Source organism: Camelus ferus, chromosome 17 (genome assembly GCF_009834535.1).
Source record: "Camelus ferus isolate YT-003-E chromosome 17, BCGSAC_Cfer_1.0, whole genome shotgun sequence".
NCBI lineage: Eukaryota > Metazoa > Chordata > Mammalia > Artiodactyla > Camelidae > Camelus > Camelus ferus.
The window spans coordinates 14,147,804-14,167,247 of NC_045712.1; the positions used below are offsets into that span (position 1 = coordinate 14,147,804).

The window sequence follows — 19,444 nt, forward strand, 5'->3', positions numbered from 1 at the left end:
TAAAAGGGGAGATGGTGAGGTTGGTTGTTATAAACTTCTTGGTGTCAGAATCCTTTCTTCTTGCAGCTGTCCAGATGGGTCAGGTCGTTATGTTCCTGTAAACCTCCAGCAAGACAAATATTCTTCTCTGTTCTGCAACCTTTAATCTCTATATGAATGGAAAAGTGTTCTACCCTTAAAGGTCAGAGCCTTAAGGATGGACTCTCCTGTCTATTTCAGGCTACAGGCAACATTCTTTTACAAAAGGTGCAGAACCAGCATGACAGAGCACAGGGTTAGAGCCAAAGGAACAGATCTAATACGGAGTCAGATTTCTTTCTCCTTTATTACACTTTAATCCTCACAATAAACGCTATGAAGTCTGAACTTTTATTATCCCCATTTTTCAGATTAGGAAAATGAGGCACAAGGAGTGTTAAGTAACTTGCCCAAGGTTACACAATTAATAAATGGTGGAGCTGGGATTCAGTTGCAGACCATCTGGTTCTGGACCTCTGGCTCTTCACGGCGCCACATGAAGAATTTCCCAGGTAGCAACGCTTGACGTTTTCACAATTGAGTCTAGCCTGTTCCTTTAAGAAGAACTAGACAGCAGTAGTTGAGCACGTTCAAAGCAAGGTTTCACTCTGCCCTTGGAAGGAAATGAATCATACTTAATTCTTTGAATACTTTTGAAAAGAACTTTCACTAGATCTATGAAATGTCAAACAAAATGAATCAGATTTTTTTCTTTTGTGGGAAGGTAAACTCACCCTAGGTAGCTCAAGATGAGAATCAAACGAGTTATTAGGCTGAGAAGTATAAACATCTTTCTGTACCTAAATCTTTGTGCTTCCACTTTTCAGTCTGTCAGGAATGAAGGATTTCACAGGAGATTTCTCCAAGGCAGAGGTTTCCAGCCTTTGCCCCGTTGACATTTTGGTTCTTTATTGTGGAGCCTGTCCTGTGCGTTGTAAGATGTTCAGTAGCATCTCTAGCTTCTAGATGACCCTCTAGTTTCCAGTTGCACCCCCATCCCTCTTCTCAATGAAACAAACCAAAAATATCTCCAGGCATTCCTTTTCCTAATGTCCCTAAGGAGTCAAATTGCCCCTGGTGGAGAACTGTGGTTCTAAATACCCACTAGATCTGCCTTGGAATTTGAGTTTCATCACTTGCATGGTAGGGCAAGGTGACTGTGTATTAAAAACCTTCCCATCTCTGGTTTTCTCTTCTATATGCAGAAGGGCATGTTGATTCCTTCCTGCAGGATGATTGGGAGTCTGAAATGAGAAAACCTAATTAAATTGTGGGAGATGGTTAAAATATATGTGTTTTTTTCTTTTTTAACTATTCTTTTCCTTCCAGCTCCAAAATTCAACAATTCTAATCATAATTATAGTTCTTCATTTTCCTCCAGATGCTAACATATGTATGTGATAAATCAATTTATATTTCTCAGAAAGACAACTCTTGGGAATGAAAGTGGAGAGTAATTTTTTTGTCCTTTTCTTCTTCTTCTTCTTCTTCTTTTTTTTTTTTTTTTTTTTTGCTGAGTTTCTGTGTTTTTAACCAACACAGAAAAGTCTTTCATTCCACGTGAAGCATTCTTCAGAAAAGATCGAGGCCAACTCTTTTGAATACCCACTCACAGTTGAACAGGAAATGAGTTTAAATAACAGCTCTTGGGGTTTAAGTTAGATATGAAGAGGAACTTTCAGACCAAGCTTTCCAACAGTGGGAGTTCATTGCCAGAGCAGCTGACAGAGTTGCCTTTCTCAGAGACTCGTAAAACCTAGAAAGCCATTATCTGAAACAGTCTGGAGTAAGACTTCTAAATTTGAGAAACAGTATTAACCTTGCAGGTTTACCCTTGAGTATTCTGCAAGCTCCACTTGTGATCTGAGTTTCTAAGAGAGGTTCTGGAACAATTCTTCGAGTGTTTCTTCTTTCTTCCCTGTGGTTCTGTCTCTGTCCTCCCCAGCCCCCTCTCACCACACAGCTAAAAGAAGAACTCTAGAAACAGTTGGCTGAATTTCAATGCTTAAGACCTTGATGAAGGCAAAACAAAAACAAGGAATAATTATTTGCAGTTTGTCAGCAATTAATTGTACTTTGCATGTAACTTTTTGTTATTGGAGACTTAGGCAAACAGAATGCCGTGGTTCTGTGGCTCTCCAACAGGCAGAGAAGGTCTGCATTTTCACTGTGCTGAGTCATCCCTGCGGCTTCTTCAAAAGACAGATGCTTCAACTCCATCGCTGGGGTCTGATTCAGGAAGTTTGGGGGATGCCAGACAACTGCATTAAACGCACGTACACACTCGTACACACCACCCTCATCGCAGTCTTCATTCTCAACGGCGTGGACTTTAGCTCTTGTAGTTTGATATCTGTGCTTCTTCTCATCTGTAAAATGGGGACGATAATAGTATCCGACCACACAGAGTTGTTGGGAGGATGATGCAGATAATTCAAACCGAGTGCTTGGGGCAGAGCCTGGTAGAGACACCTCCTCGGTTTCCGTTAGTTGGTGGTGGTGTCATTGTGATGGTCGTCATCACCACTTCTGCCCTGGGAACCTTGGGCTGTTCTCGATTCCTCCCTTTGATAATTCCCTTCCTAATTATCTAACCTACTCGCCAAAGTCTGATGAGCCCAGATCGTCTTCGGGTCATTTGTAACCTCTCCCTCCCCCCTTTTTTCTCCTTTTCTTCTCTAGTTCAGACCTTGTCTGGACAACGGGCAGCCTCCTCACTCATCTTCCTGCTTCCTGCCTGTCTGTCTGTCCTCTAAAGTGCAGCCAGAGTGATCTTTCATATGTACCTTGGGTATCCTTCCCGGCCTTAAAGCCCTTCATTGCTTTTAGGATAAAACCAGTTTACACGGCCTGCCTGATCTGACCCACTGGGCATCACCTCATGCCGCTTTTGGCCTTGTGTGCCATGTTGGAGCCACAGTGATCTCTGACCCACGCTTGGCTGTACTTCAGTTGTACTGAGTGCTTTTCTGCCTCAGGACCTTTGCACAGGGCTCCATCTGAAGCTCCTTCTGACTCTTCACATAGCTACTTCCTTTCCTCTTCGGCTCTCAGCCATTACCACCTCTTTAGATGGGTTTTACTTGACCACACCCATTCAAAGTCTGTATCTTACTCCCCATTATTTTTAATCTCAGCCTCCTGTCTGTTCTCTTCCTAGCATGAGACACTCCGTAATTCTTTTGTTTGCTGGTTTACTTGGGTTTTCCATCACTCTTTCACTGTAATGTAAGAACCACGTGGCAAGCGACCATGTTTGTTTCATTCACCCACATGTCTCTGGAACCTAGTCCAGCGCTCACCACACAGATGATGCTCAGGAAATATTCATGGGATGAGAGAATGAATGAATGAATGATAAGTGAATGGGTAATTGATTTTGTTTGCTTGCTTATTCATTCACGTACACAGCCATATGTTGAGTAGCTCCGGTAGACAGGACCGAGCTGGGTATCTGAAGAGAAAAACGGATAGAGAGATGTTATCTAGGACCCTTGGGAGTGTTTTAATTTTTCCAGAGCACTTGGACTGATTTTACTTTTTGGACACAAGCGAGTTGTGTAATTCTATAATTTTTCCTTTTCCACATCGGCTGCTACAAATTTAGAGCCAAATTTGTGGCCCGTACATCTTCTTGGTATGCAGTTTCGCCTCATTCTTGGATCTATTTCATGTCCCCGTCCTCATTTTTCTTTTCTTTTTGTTCCTATTTTTAATTCATGCCATCTTGTATTTTATGTAGCCTCATAAGCTGCCTTAACTTCTCCCTGAAACAAGACAAAGCAGACATCAATCAATATATAACAACGTGAAGAGGAGAGCTTTATGAGAGGGATAGATAAAGTGCTTCTTGTGTTAGAGAGGTAGAGATTTCCCAGGGGACTTCTGGGAGCTCCAGGCAGTGGGGAGGAGAGGTGAGAGCCTTCCCCAGGGGCGACTGAGCACTTAGTAGGCACGGGAATTGTGGCTTCGATGGGAATTAGTAAAGGGAGACTTTAATTCAGGTGACTGGTTATTTTGCCTGTGTTGACTGCATGCTGGAGCTCTGGGCCTCATGCTGTTTTTTCTCATTATCTTCCTTCTCTGGAAGCACCGTATGATTTTCAAAATAATCAGGAGTCACCCACTCTGCTCTCTCTGAAAGGCTCACACAAGCTTTCTCATAACTATCTTATTGATTTTCAGCCGACCAGCACTGTGATTTGGGGTAAACAAGGGCTTGCTGCTTCTCAACGTCTGTCCATTGTTGCTCCTGTTTACAGGGTATTCTGATTCAGACCTGGACCGCAAGGGGGAAGCAGACTTCTCTCCTGGGTCTGGGGGACTTTGCACACACAGTGCCTGCTGTACGGGTGGGCTCACCCTTCTTGCAGCTCCACGTACTCCCATCTGCCCCAAACATGGAGCCTTGTGTCTCTGGCCCAGAACTCCCCCAGGACCCAGATGTGTGTCTTCAGGGCCCCTCTCAATGTGTCTCTTCTTAGATGACTTGTAGACGCCTAAAGCTTGACCTGGACAAAGTCGGATTCCTGGTCCTCTCCCTGTTACAGCTGCAGCATTTGTCTCCTCCATTGATGACAGGTCCATTCATCCCACTTCTCAGGCCAAAAGCTCCGAGGTCACCTCTGACTCTCTGTCTTACATCTCAGTCTGGCAGGACATGCTGCAGGCTCTGCCTTCACCGTTGGCAGACTCTGCTCTTTCCTTTCACCCACCACCACCCAGTTCTGGTCTCTGACATCTCTTGCCTGCATCCCAGCCATAGCATCACTTCCATCCCCTCCTCCAGGGATCTTTGGAAAACCCTAAGTCATGTCTCAAATCAAAACCCTCCAGAGGGACTCATCCATCTCCCTCAGTCTAACAGCTGAAGTTCTTCAGTAGCCTCATGCCCCCACGTAATCACCTGCTCCTTGCCCACAACCTGAATTCTCCTCAGTTCTTATGAGTCTCATAAACCATTGCACTCTCTCAGGCTCACTGCTGCAGCCACATCGGGCTCTTTGCAGTTCCTTGAACGTGCTGTGCCTGCTCCTGCCTCAGGACCTTTGCACCGGATATCCCTTTTGCTAGGAATGCCTTTACTTCCTTAAAGTCTTTGGTCCACCTGGCCAACTGATTTCAAATGATCATGTTCCTCTCTGGGATTTCCAGTCTCTCTAGTGTATTGTTTTTCTTTTATGCAATGCACTTAACCACTTTCTAACACAATATATAATTATTTTAGAGGGGACTATTTTTTGTCTACCGCTCTCCCACCCTGCGTTAAATGTAAGGGCAAGGATCTTTGTTTTATTCTCTAATGGATCCCAGGGGGCCTAGAACAGTGCCTGGCGCATCGTGGGTTCTCCGTCATCATTGCTGAGTTAATAACTGAAGCACGGTTGCTTTTCAGGTGTGTCTCATCTCTTACCGACATTTAGGCTGATGTGCTATGCTGCTTTAGGAACCGGTCTATAAAGTCTTAATTACATCGATAAAGCCTGTGTCACCCTCCACATGAACCTCGCAGAATTCTTCAGTAACCCTGTCTTCTGGAGCCTCCTGGGCCCATCTGGAAACCATTCTCACAATCACCCATCCTATATAATAGATGACTATTTTCCCTTTGAATATGTCTCTGGCTCCCCAGAGCCCACGGTCTGCACGGAGATGGATTTCTTATCTCCGTTGCTTCATTAAGAGTGTACATATTCGGTTGCCAGTGCGACGGTCCTCCGCAGGGCAGTTTTTTGCAACAAAAGAAAATGTTTGCCAAATGATTTGTCAGCATATGTTATAAAGCCACACAGGCGCTCTTTATGTAACCGGAAAATACTGATCACGATTAGTGACAGATTAAAGACCAAGAGGGAAAAATGGCGTTGCTTTCTTCAAAGGAACTTAGAGGGTTGATGCAAAGGTGAAGGGGTGGGGTGGGGGGAGGAGGAGGGGAAGAGAGCAGAAAAGTAGCAGACTGTGGGTGATGGGAAATAATTCTGGAACCAAGGGAACAGGATTTAGCATCGTAGGGGCCAGCGATCTATCTACCTGACTCCCAGCGTTCTTCAAGGTAATGACCTTCCCAGGCCACCTGGTCTCGTGCGTCAGTTCTGGGGAAGAGAGACATTCATAGGCTTTTTGAAATGGCAGGGACCGGAGCTGACCTCCCAAGGTCTGAGGGTCCTGCCGTGGTGCCACGCTGAGCCCCCAGGCGGATCGGTGAGCCGGGATGGTACAGCTTAGGAAAGGAGGCCCTAACTGCTGAGGTTGGCAGCGATGTCTGAACGTAGCAGCGTGTGATTCTGGCTGCCTTTGGAGGTGACTCACCTCCATATCGGGAGAGCACATTAGACAAGTCTGGCCTCTTCTCCACGAATAAATATTTGACCTCTTGATGTTCTCCAGGCATCTTCCTAATTAGGAAACTCAGACAGATCTCTAAGAACAAAACCAAACATGGCTCCCCAGTGCCGGGCAGGACTCCCTCCCCCGGTGTCAAGTCCCTGAGCCGGCAGCACCGGCTGCATCTCGTAGACTCACCTCCAGTGCAGGAATGCAATAGTGGCGTTTTGGGTTGTTTCCGTTAGAAGAAAAGAACTTCCCTTATCAAAACCAAGTGTTTATCTAGTAAAAGACCTGCTTCATCTCACATTCCTTTTGGCGATGTCAGCAAGTAAATGTCAGTGCTCGGAGGACCAAAGAATAACGTCTTCTCAGCTGGTGAGGCAGAGGGCGGTCTGAATGAAGGTTGCCCCATGAAGGAGGCATGGCTCTGACGTTCTGTGTGCCTGGGGGTGGTGGGTACCATGGAAATCCCTCCTTGTTTATTCTGAGGCTCTTTCGCTGTAACGTTCCTTGGAATGTTTTAAAATTGAGTGAACTCGAGAATTTACAGTTGTTAGATCAGGGCCGGGTTTTAAACTTTTATGATGGAGCCGCGAGGCTCGCAGACTAAACGGATACCAAATGCACTTACTCCTCGGTGGTGTGTGGTTTGGGGGTCCAGACTCCTTCACTTCAGGGTATTGTCCTTGAGCTCTCTGTCGTCCCTGGGTGAAAACCAGCCTTCCCTCTACCCGCTCCCTGCCCCCAACAACTCCCTCTTTTTTTAGCAGGGAGATCTTTTATATTAAGAAGAGATTGCTTGGGAAATGAAGAAAATGAATTGGGAGCTGGGCTGCAGAATTCCAAATGGTTCTTGAATCAGTTGGTTTTTGTCTTGCTGTCTGGTTGTCAGGGTGACTTCACCCGCACACCCCCTCTCCCTTACACACTTATCTTGAGAGTAAGTCCAAGTTCAGGATACAGAAGACAGTCTGCAGCCACCCAGTCAGTAGGAAAGCTCCCCTGAACATTGTGTAATGATCAGCCCAGATGCATAGCCTGCATGTTGGGGAAGACAATGCTAGCAGAGGAGGGATGAGAAACAGGATGAGAAACATCTGTGGTTCACGATGTCATAGCTCTCTTTGGGTAGCATCTGATTACAGCCATGTATATTATTTAAAAGGTTCTTTAAAAAAACATGACCACAGGGGAAAAATCCAGTGGTTTTCTCTTCCCGCTGTCTGCGGATGATGTTTTAATCATGGTGCATGTAGAGATGTAGTGTTTTCTGGTGAAATTTGTCAAAACTAATGTGGCAATTTTCTCTCCTAAGTGGGCAACCCCACTTAAGCAACTCGTGTAATCACCCGGGACAAGCCACGCCTGCTCTGGGTTTCTTGGCTGTCTCATTCCTCTTGGTCTCTCCCCTTTAAGACCGACTTGGGATGAACTTGGTCATTGTGAATCACTTCTGTTAAATGCTGTCCGTGTATCTGGAGCTACCTTTTTTCAGGGATGAAAATGATTACTGTTTTAGGTAGTTAAGTTTTGTTACTATAGAAGAGATTTTTCAATACGAACCACTTAGAGGATGTGGTGCTTAAGAGTCTGGGGGTCCAGAGGTGGGTGGGAGGTAGGCAGCACTTCCTTGGAACTACCATGGCCCTGGAAACTGAGACTAGTTCCCCGAGAGGGTGCTCGGCTGGGACTGCGGGGACTTGCGGGGTGGAAGGCGTGCCCACCTGTCAGACTGCAGGCTCCAGAACGACACATTCCCCGGGTGACTTTTGACCCACAGTTGGCGCAGCAAAACTCAAAGCAAAGGGTCAGCAAATTACAACCCAGATCTGGCCCACTGCCTGTTTTTGTAAATAAAGTTTTATTGGAACATAGTTGTGTGACGTGTCTAGTTACCATCTCTGGCTGTTTTCCCTCTACAATGGCAGAGTTAAGTAGTTGTCAGAGATCGTGTGAACTGCCAAGCTGAGAACACTGACTATCCATCTGGCTCTTTGCAGAAAGCATTTGCCAACTTTTGATGGATTTTTAACTTAGTGGCCAGCTTCCCAAGGGTGTCCTCATGGTCCTCTGTAGAATGAACCCCCCGAGATAACATGCAGAGTATTTTATGTGTGTGCACGCCCACATAGGATTTTCTGGAGAGAGAGTGCGTGGATTATAACAGTTTTTCCAAAATGTCTGTGATCCTAAGATGAAGATCCCTAACTTGAAAGGATATGCAAATTGTACCCAGTCTACAGGCTTGACTTCTGCTTTTTCTTAACTTCTTTTTCTGTCCTAAGCCCCTTAGAATCCTGCTGAGTAATTGGTCTGAAAAATATATATGTGAAGTATAATGTCTAACGGGAAAGTGGTTTGCTCCATGAGAATAGTTTTATTTTACTCAGGGCCTTCTATGCCAGAGCCTAAATTGATCATCTGAGAAAACTGAGGCTCAGGCTTGCCTAAGATTTCCCAGCTCCTGAGTCACAGGCACTGGACCTGACGTCTGTCAGTCTCAGAGGTGGTGCTCGAAGCCAAGTCCGTTCACTTCCAAAGTTTTCATTCTGTTTTTAGGCCCTATTCTTCCAACCAGCAACACGGACACCAGGATGTAGGTGGTTCCTCTTCAAAAGGCACCAGAAGGAATCTTGTGGTGTCGGCGTCAAGAAGCGTGTTTTTTCTCATACTTGCTCCTCGTCTCACTTCCTTGGGAGGCCTTTCTTTCGTCCCTTGGCTCTGAAGCAGAAGTTCTCAAACCTGGCTGTCCGTCTCCACTACCTCAGAAGCATTAAAAAGGTGCAGCGTCTCAGGTCCCATGCCAAGACCTACTGAATCAGAAATTTCTGGGCATGGGCCTGGAAAGACTGTATATTTTATAAACCTCTCTATGTGGTAATGTTCTGGCCAACCAAGCGTTGGTCCATGAACTGCTGCTTGGATACCCCCATTCGATCGGAATGCCACCCAGACTCTGGCCATGTTTGGCAGTCAGGGTGGGAGCGTAGTTGTTACTGAGATCTGACTGCTTCAACCAAGGTGACTCACCCCCCCTCCCCACCTTCTTGGAAACAGGCGAGATGCTCCCTCTTTGCAGTTGGGTCCTCCTGTCCAAACAGAGCCAGGAGTCTGTGGGTGGTCCCAGGCAGGCAGGAGGGCTCCCTTCTGGCAGAGCCAAGAAGGAACAGGCTGAGATGCAGTTGGTTCTGAGGAAGGGAAGGGAGAAGGGTGGGAGGGGTTGGCCCAGAAACAGCAGGATTAGGAAGTGGATTCAGAACTCCAACTGGAGTTGGAGGAGGAAGAATGGTCCTCTTTTTCCTTTAGGCTTTGTTTTAAGATGAGAATGTCTTTACTCCATCTTCATTTCACTCTTAAGAGCCATGGAAGTCAGGGCTATCCCTTCAAAAAGAAAAAAAAGAAAAGAAAAGCACACGGATGGTATCACAGATGACGGCTCTTTATTTCGCCGTTTCTGTGCAATGTCCCCAGGGTTCATACCAGCGACCCCTTCAGAACCCTGGCTGTTTACAAATTGGCCACATTAAATCCACGTAGGTCTAAATTACATACGTCCTAAAAATATGAGAGGGGGAAGGCTATGAGGTTGGAAGTGACTACAGGACCCAGCAGGCGAGCTTGCCAGATTCTTGATGAGAAATCCGAACCACTCAAAAAAAAAAAAATGAGAGCAGGGCGCTCTGCGCGTGTATGTTTGCATATGTACATATTTGCTAGTCTGCACTGGTCTTTTTAGGAGGTCGGAGCAATTAACCTTTTTTTCCTTTAGCTCAAGTTTGGAGAGAACTTGCAGGATTGAATGTTTGGAAAGTACGCAGGGAACTGCCGTATTTATGTTAAACTGGCTGTTTGAAAGTCTTTCCTCCGACGCAGCACGAGTAACTAACTACCGGTGGGAATTGAGCACTTTGAGTCATGCGTTTCGATTCTGTCTGGCTTTTCCTCGTGAGCTGATGTCCCTGGAATCTCAGGGGTATATGGCAACGTCATTTTGAATGTTTTTTCCTTAAGCGTTCCTCTCCGGGGCTAACTCAGCCGGGGGGGGGGGGGTGTCATTGTTGAAATGTAGATTGCCCCTAATATCTCTGCTAATTGAATTATTAGTTATACAAGTAAGCCCCTTTCTAAGTCCAACTTCTCTAAATTCTTTGCCATTCAAACCTGGCTGGATAGAAAGTTTTGATTGGGATACAATCTCCTGTTCTGCTAGTGTCTGGATTTAAGAAGGGATGGCAGATGGAGTCAGCCTCGTTAAAAGGAAAATCTAATTAGTCAAGGAGAAGGAGAGAAATTTAGTGTCACACTTGCACCACGTTAACAATCTCACCTCCCCCGAACGTCTTCCCTTGGCTTTCTTATTATTTAGAGATCAAGACTTGAACTCAGTTCCCTTGCTGGCTCCCCTGCCTCCTCTGAGGGGAGTCCCAACCTAGAAGCTTCCATGGAGAGTACTGAAAAGTGCCAAGGAGGACTGGCTTATGAGTTGGCAACCGTGTTCATTTTAATCGTGGACCTGGAGGCATCTCATTGCTTGGCTACCCATCGCCATGTTCATTATCCCTCAAGAATAAAAATATTTCTTTTCTTTTCTTTTCTTTTTTAGAGCAGACAGATAGAGAAGTAGGTCTGAGCCAGGCTTAAGGGAGCACCTGAGCTTCAGCCTCTGACCTGAATGAAGCATCAGAGATGTCTTTAGGGTGGGGAGATTATGGGAGTGGCTGTTCAATTTTTTGAACAGCTTTATTGAGATATAATTTACACCCCATACAACTCATCTATATAAAGTGTACAGTTCAGTGGTCACTAGCGTATTCACAGAGTTGTGCAACGATCGGCATTATCTAATTCCAGAACATTTCCATCATCTGAAGGAAAAGATAAAAACATGTCCATTAGCAGTCACTCCCTACTGCTCCCCCATCCCTAGGTAACCCCTGATCTAGTTTCTGTGAATGGATTTGCTTTTCCTGGACATTTTCATGTAAATGGAATCATACAGTCTATGTCCTTTTGTGCCTGGCATCTTTCATTTAACTTAGTGTTTTCAAGTTCATTTAGGTTACAGCAATTATCAGTACCTCATATCTGATTATTGCTAATTAATCTTCCATTGTGTGGATATACCACATTTTGATTTTTTTCAGATGTTGATGGACTTTTGAGTTGTCTCCACTTTTTAGCTACTATGAATAATGGGTTTTGCATGGACATATGTTTTCTTTTCTCTTGGGTGTGGATCTACGAGTGGAATTTCCGGGTCAGATAGTAACTCCATCCACGACATTTTGAGAAATGATCAAACTGTTGCAAAGTGGATACGCCATTTTACGTTCCCACCAGCAACATGTGAGGGTTGTTACTTCTCCACGTCCTCACCAATGCTTTTTTTTTGATTATAACCACCCTAGTGGGTGTGCAGTGGCGTTTCATTGTGGTCTTGATTTCTTTCTCTGTGATGGTTAACAATGTTGAGTTTCTTGTCACGTGCTTATGGGTCATTGTAGATCTTTTTCAGAGAAATGTCTCTTCAAATATTTTGCCCACTTTTGAGTTATCTTTTTATTGTTGAGTGTTAAGGATTCTTTGTATGTTCTGGATGCAAGTCCCACATCAGACATTTGCTCTGCAAATGTTTTCTCCCTTCTGTGGATTGTCTTTTCACTCTATTATTATTACTTTGAAGCACAGAAGTTTTCAAGTATCATACAGCCCAAGTTATCTATGTTTTTCTTTTGTCACTTGTGATTGGGGTCATATCTGAGAAACCATTGCCTATCCCACGGTTATGAAGATTTACTCGTGTGTTTTCTTCTAGGAATTTTATAATTTCAGCTCTTACATTTAGGTCTGTGATCCATTTTGTGTTCATTTCTGTGTGTGATATGAGGATGGGGTTCAACTTCTTGATTTTTGCTTGTAGATATCCAATTGTCCCAGAACTATTTGTTTAAAAGACTATTATTTTTCCCACTGAGTTACCTTGGCACCCTTTTCAAAAATCAATTGACAACAGATACATAATTTTACTTGGGGCTCTTTGTTCTATTCCAGTCGTCTGTCTGTCTGTCTTTATGTCAGTACCAGATTATCTTGATTGCTACAACTGTAGAGTAGGTTTTGAAATGGGGAAATGTGAGTCTTCCAACTTTGCTCTTCTATTTCAGGATTGTTTTACCTATTCTGGGTCCCTTGAATTTCCATATGAAATGTGTTGATTTCTACAAAACAGCCAGTTGAGATTTTAACCTGTCCCCCAAATTTGAAGTCGTCCTACACTGGATGGCTATAGGCAGTAACTCAGGGAGGTAGTCCAGAGACAGCCGGAAAAAATTAGAGGTTCAAGATAAGCAGCTCACTTTTCCTGCTGCAATTAAAGCATACACACACGCACATCCACCTCTGAGGCTCATGTATACAGGTGGCTCCAAATTCTCATCTACCTCCACCATTGCCTACATCCTGTGCAAGTCTGCTGCTGTGTGTGTGTTGGGAGTAGATTGTAGAAGTCATTAGTGAGATGATATATAGGTGGTCTATCATAGTGTCTGGTGTATGGTGAGTGCTTGATAAATCCTTAAACAAAACACAGACTTCAGTAATACACAGACTTCAGTCCTTAGACAAATGACATAGGGAACCCCTATCTCTGCCTGGCCCTTCAGTTGCCTCTTAGGCTCAAACGTGAGGTCTAGAGTAGTGCTTCTCAAATTTTAGAGTGTAAGAATCACTTGGGGATCCTATTAAGATGCAGATTCGGATTCAGTAGGTCTGGGGAGGGGCCTCAGATCCTGCATTTCTCACAAGCTCTTGGGTGATGGCTTTGAGGACCACCTTTGGAGGAGTAGGGTGGTAGAGGTCCTGTAGGGCACACTCAGGGAAGAGGTGTTCAAGATGATCTCTGACACTTGGAGGCAGACCGGAGGTTAGGAGAAAAAGCTTCCATCAAGTGGAAGTTGAGACAGCTACCCTGTGAGACTTGGATTACCTAGTTCCTTGTTACTATAATCATTTCCCTTTTGCCCACCTACATTCTCTGATTAGTGTTGTCTGAGCCAGAGGTGTCCAATCTCTTTTAATTGCACACTCTCTCAGTAAAAAATGTTTAAAACCAGACTGCCAAACTGTGCATTTTGCTTATCAATAAATTATACAGATACAGTCCCGTGATTAGCTAAAACAGACAATACTTGCTGTGCATGGCAGTATGGGACGGTAAAAACAAGCTTGTAAGCGGAAACTTTGCAAAGTCATCTTAATAAGGAGTGGGAAGAATGACCATTGTCCTGCGAACTTAGAAATTTTTTTCCATAACAGGAACAACTCTCTTACTACTGGTTAAAAATGCATAGGGAAATGAGAAAACTAGTAAAACTAATATTTATTTAGTACACTGCAATGCAAAAGCATTGGAAACATTGAGAATTAAAATATTTTTCTTCGTAAAAAAACTTACCAAGAGTAGTCTGAACAGTGCTTGTCTTCCTCTTCTCATCATACGATACAGAGCAAGATTCTTTTCTAGAATGTGGCAAATTGTCCTGCTGCTTGCAAAGCTGGGATCAGTTTGCATTTTACGCTTTGTGGTTTCTTGAAATATTGCTGAGAGCGTCTTTAAAGTGAAATTTTTTGTTATGTCACTTTCTCTGGAACGTACATCTTCATCCTTTTTTGTTGCAACCATTTTCCTTTATGTCATTAAGTTCATCTTCATCAAATTCCTCTGGCTCCGTATTCAGAACCCTCAGGGATATCACAAAGGTATCACTAGGAGACAAGGAGGCAACACGACGACATCCTTTGCTGTCTGTGCATGAACTGAATAACAGATGCTCAGTGGCCAGTTACTGGCAGACTTTGAACGAAGTGACATGATTGGTCACTGATCATAATGAGCACCTGTTATTTACATGGTGATCCGTGGGCTGAAGCTCTGATGTTTATACTTTATGCAGATCACTCACGGTTAATACACTGTAGGAACTGAAATCTGTACCATGATGGGAGGCTGGTGTTAATTAACTCAGTTGGAGTAAGTGCCACTTGTACATAAGGAACTGTGCTAAGTAAAGACTATCTGTATTCCAAAGCATGATTTATACATAACTCAAGGTTCACGGTTAATCATAGTATGCAAATTTCATACTTCAAAGAGCCACGTTGATTTTTTCCCCTCCGAATTATGGTTAGTTCTCCTTGTCATTATTTTCATTTTATACTTTGGCATCCTGGCATACCAGGAGTAGGAGATGCGCTGTCTCAGCCATTTTCTCATTTTCTTGTGCTTGTATTAGTCAGTTATACTCTGGATTTTTTGTAGTAATCTATTTAGGTCAATTGTAAAAGTTAGTTCAAGTAACAGCAGGTATCCACAATCCCCAAAACCCCACATAACCTGGCAGTCAGTATCCTTACTGTCAGCTGTCCTAGATTGTGGCACTCTCCCCTGCCTTCTCTCAGGATGCTATCAGTACCACATAGGAGGCACGCCACATGGCCATCTGACCCCAGAATCAAGTGAGGGCCCCAGTGTCAAGCCATATATTACATACCTGTAAGTTTAATGCCCCAAATTTTAGGTGAAAACCAGTTTAAAGATAATATTGTCCCTTAATCCACTGTGGAGACCACTAGCCTGAACATCCTAGTTGTACTTGTGTTGTGCTACAGCTAAGGGAAGGGTCCTTTGTTGGAAGGGGGAAGGGGTCAGTTTTTCACTAATGCCAGCATGGTGATTCACATTTGAAGGTTCTTGAAGACAATGTTCTTAAAACCTTCTGCACAATGGATTCACCTGGGGAATGTTGAAAAGCACCAGTGCTGGAGGTCCCACCCCAGGCCCTTTTACCCTTTTAATAAAAGTTTCTGAGTAGGAGCACAGGAATGCCTTTTTTTTTTTTTTTTTTTTTTTTTTTTTAACAGCCCACAGTTTGTTCTAATGCACAGATAGGGTTGGAAACTATAGCCTTGAGGAGATCTTCCCTCCACTGCCAATCTTGAAGGACCCAATTTTATTTATCTATCTACCTATCTACCTATCTGTCTGTCTATCTGTCTTATTTTTCTGTCTTACCTATGTATCCATCCATCCATCCATCAATCCATTTGTTTTTGTATAGGTGTTGAGGCTCCCCCTCTAGCAAGCAGCCTTTGTACTGCCTCTTAGTGGCTATATTTGCCAAGGAGGGTACCTCTTGTAGTCATTTAAAAACCAGCAGAAGAAAGTTAGCTAAGCATGAGGTCATGGCTGGTGGCTCTGAGGATGATCCATGGTTGTTTCCGAGTCCTGCAAATGCTAGAATGGGCCTAGGATTCATTGCAGTGTTCAGCCTTAGCCTTGCATCTGGAGCTTGTTCTACAGTTAAAAATGAAAGCATTTACTGGTCATCCCAGTGAATAACCGTTGATACAGTGACCAACACCAAAAGACAGTATTGCCCATCAAGAAGTTCTGAAGCAAACAAGATCCATTCAGTCCACAAAGGATGAGGGCCAGGGATATCCAAGGCAGACAGATTTGTTTCCTAGACGCAGGAAGCCAGAGAGGCTGGCTGAGTTATTGAAGGCCTCTCAACAAATGTGCTGCAGAGCTAGTCTTGGTTCCCAATTTCCTGGTTGTTTTTTTCCTGACCTGGTTAATACTGAACGTAGTCTGAGACCCACCTGCATCTGAACAGCTGGGGAGTTTATCAAAACTGAGATGATTGGGCTTCACCCTAACCAGGTTGATTCCTAATGGGGTGACATGGGGGCTGGGAGTCGGCATTTTAATAAGCTTCCTCGAGTATGCACTTACTAAGGCAGGCTGAGCTGGAGAATCATTGTCCTGGGTTAAGCTGCCATGATGCAGTCATCTCCCACCCCACGTGCCCCTGCACACGAAGTTCTAGAATTTGAATAATAAATGGAAGCGATGTCTAATGTTCTTAGAAGATTGAGGTTTATATTTTGAACGCTGTTCCAAAAGAATGATTCTCTCTCTTTGATAAGAGGGATGCTTTTCTAAAGAAATATTTGTGAACAGTACTGAGTTATTCATAATTTATCTGAGGAAGCTGAGAAGTTACTTGAAGCATCGTGCGCATTCAGAACCCACAGCTGTGTCCGTCCCCCAGCCAAGCTTAGCACAACTTGGGAGATGCAGGAGCTTGGGAATGGGACCGATCCAGGGTGAAAGTGTGCCTCTGCTGCTCGTTCGCTACGTGACACTGAACAGTTTATTTGAACTGAATCTCAGTTTCCTCATCCAAAAATGAGTCTAGTCATATCAGTCTTGAAGTGCTCTCGGGAAGACGAAATGAGAAAGTAAATAAAAAGAACTCTGTAAAAGGGTATTATTTCTATTCTAGCACTGACATGCTGTTTTTCTATTTGGTGGGGCAGGGGGCAATCGGATCAGATTTCAAATGTATCAACTGCATTGACTGAAGAAAACCTTAGGTGAACCCTTTGTAGACAGAGATTTTTGAAAACTGGCAACTCCCACAAAACCTCTGCTCTGCGTTTGACTGTTACATGGTAATGAGGTGGGTAGAGGTACAAAGCGTATGTGTTAAAAGGTACAAAGAAATATAAGATGACATCTTCTTTGTACACAGGTAGCTCCCAAGTCCAGTTGGAGAGAAGACAGTGATCGTAAGAGCCTTGCCTTTGTTTGATTGTCCCTGTGCAGTTTCCAGCGTGGTGTTATATTGTAGCCTCGTGGCGACCTGAGGGTAGGTAGGGCAGTTAGGATGGTCATCATGACCTCCATTCCGCAGTTTAGGAAACTGAGACTTTGAGGGCTTCTGACTTGATCACTGCAGCTAGCACTAAGACTCCACGCTCTGCTCACGTTGCCTTTGTTGACCCACAGAACCACCCGAGAACACAAAGGTTGGTCATTAATGGCCAGGTGTGCACCCGGGGTGGATTGCTGCTCTCACATCTAGTCCCTTTGCTTGCTTTGTTTCCAGGGACAAGGTGTGACCCGTGCTGACTCCCAAAACGGGCCAGGATGTTGTAGGCGGGACTCTGGAATTCACTTATTGGCATTCTCTTTGTCAACTCGCTCTGCCTTGGTGTTTTTCATTCCATTACCCGTCAGGTTTGTGAAAGCACATACCCCCGGCTACAGCTCATCTCCTTAGTGCTGACTTGAAAATAATTAAAGCACGTGTAAAGTCAGCGTATCTGTCTTCCAAGTGTTCAAAAAAAAAAAAAAAGAGTGTCTTGTTGAAATGGAATTAACTGCTGGAATCAAGAATGCAGTAACTATTTTAAGGAATTCACTTAGACTTTTTTTTAAATCTGTTTTTTTTTTTTTTAATATGTGAAATATGCCTAGGGCTGCTTACCTACCTCAGAGTAGAACCCTGTGGCTTTAATTAGAGAATGTTTGTTAAGGGCCAGACAGGGTCACCATCATCATCATCATCCTTATCATTATTTTTATTATCACCCTCACCATCATTATCTTCATTATCACCCTCACCGTTTTCATTAGAATTACCTGCATGCAGCTCCTTTACTGTAATGCCTGAACTTCAAGGACGCAGAAACATTTTTCATTAATAAGCGCCAAAAGTTTTTCTTCTCTTCCTCCCAAATACCTTTCCGTTTCTGTTGCTCTGGGATTTGGCAACCCAGTTTAATTTCTGATGAGAAGACACACTGGAAAATTGAAATGAGATAACACGAGTTGATTGGGGGGGGGAAACATAACTTCATCTTAACTCTTAAAGCAGAAGCCATCAGGTTCCCTAATTCCTTCCTTTCGTCCTTGAAAATAGATCAGCCACAGAGCACACCTGTGCTTGGTTCTAAAATGAATCCGTGGCAGCCGTTGCCAGAGTAGCAATTAGACAATTAAAGCTAAATTTTACCTGCAGAGGCAGACTGCAAAATGCTGGCAGTTTGACCTTCCACACTTGGGGATGAGGTAAGTAATCTGTGGGAGACAGGATGATGTCATGGGGTTGGTATTGGCAGGGAAGTCAGGCCGTGGTGTGGTTCTCGGCTGACCTCCGCGGCCTGGGGGATTTTGGATGCCGCGCATAATTCTGTTTTTTGTCTACTTCTCATCTGTGATGGAGTCACGTTCCACTTTCCCTTCCTCCTTGTAGACTTGTAAATAACCAAGGAAATCACCCAGCCTATCACCCTGCTGGGTTTTTTATTTGTTTGTTTGTTTTGGAGCACTGGTCGTAGCTGTAAAGATCTTTTTGATTTATTTAGCTGTTTTTTTGGTCTTCTTGACTCTCCTCTACTCCCTGACCACAGCTGTAAGCCACCACAAAGAGAGACCTTCTCATTCGTCTTGCTCATCTTCCTATGCCCAGCTCCCAGGATGAGAGCCAGTAACAAGCGCTCAATTAATGTTGGCTGCATAAATGTGTCAGAAACACCTAGGCCTGCGAAAGCAGAAATCAGAAACCCAGCAGCCCAGAGGCCAGATGTGGCCTGTTGGCTTGCTTTGTTGTTGTTGTTGGCTTGCACAGCATTGTTAAAAAAAAAAAAAATGTTGATTTAGTGACAAGCATGTACGTACAGCGAGTCCTCATACAGAAGACCACATTTCTGGCTTTTCTTGAAATCAGACCAGAAGATCTGAAACACTGGACTTAGGAGAGGAAGTAGGGCCTAAAACAGTGGTTCTCAAAGTGTGATTCTTAAAACAGCAGAGCGTTAGCAGCACCTGGGAACTTGTTAGAAAATGCAAATTCTCCATCCTTCCCCATCTCCGATCTGTTGAATCACCTGGCAGTTTTTATTTTAACAGGTTCTCTGGGTAATTTGATGAGATGTAAGGCCTGAGAACCACTCACTGCTGCTAGAGGTTACAGGGTGACTGGCTCTGAAAATAGAATGCCTGGGTTAAAAGCCTGGCTTTGCTGCTGCTTAGCTGAGTGGCGTTAGACAAGTTATGTAATCTCACTGTGCCTCGCTTTGCTCGTTTATAACGTGTGGATGGTAACAGGACCTCCCTTCTAGGGTTAGGAGGATTAAATGAGTTAGAATACGCAAAGCCCTTAGATCCTTCGAGTAATAGCTTAACACATGTTCCGTGCTGTTCACACGGCTGTAGTCAGCTGACACCCAGCAGCTGTGTGTTTTAGATGCG

At 44.2% G+C, this 19,444-nt stretch overlaps 1 protein-coding gene across 6 annotated transcripts in view; it reads left to right on the forward strand.

Annotated features, from left to right (window-relative positions):
* PRICKLE2 (prickle planar cell polarity protein 2) overlaps positions 1-19,444 on the forward strand; it is a 310,745-nt gene that overhangs the window by 81,395 nt on the left and 209,906 nt on the right. Inside the window, exon 1 of one of the 6 annotated variants that reach the window (XM_032458135.1) lies at positions 6,579-6,720. The exons of the other annotated variants lie outside the window; for them this stretch is intronic. The gene's annotated coding sequence lies outside the window, so the exon portion shown is untranslated. Of the gene's footprint in view, positions 1-6,578; positions 6,721-19,444 lie in introns of those variants that run through there. 6 annotated transcript variants of the gene reach the window in all.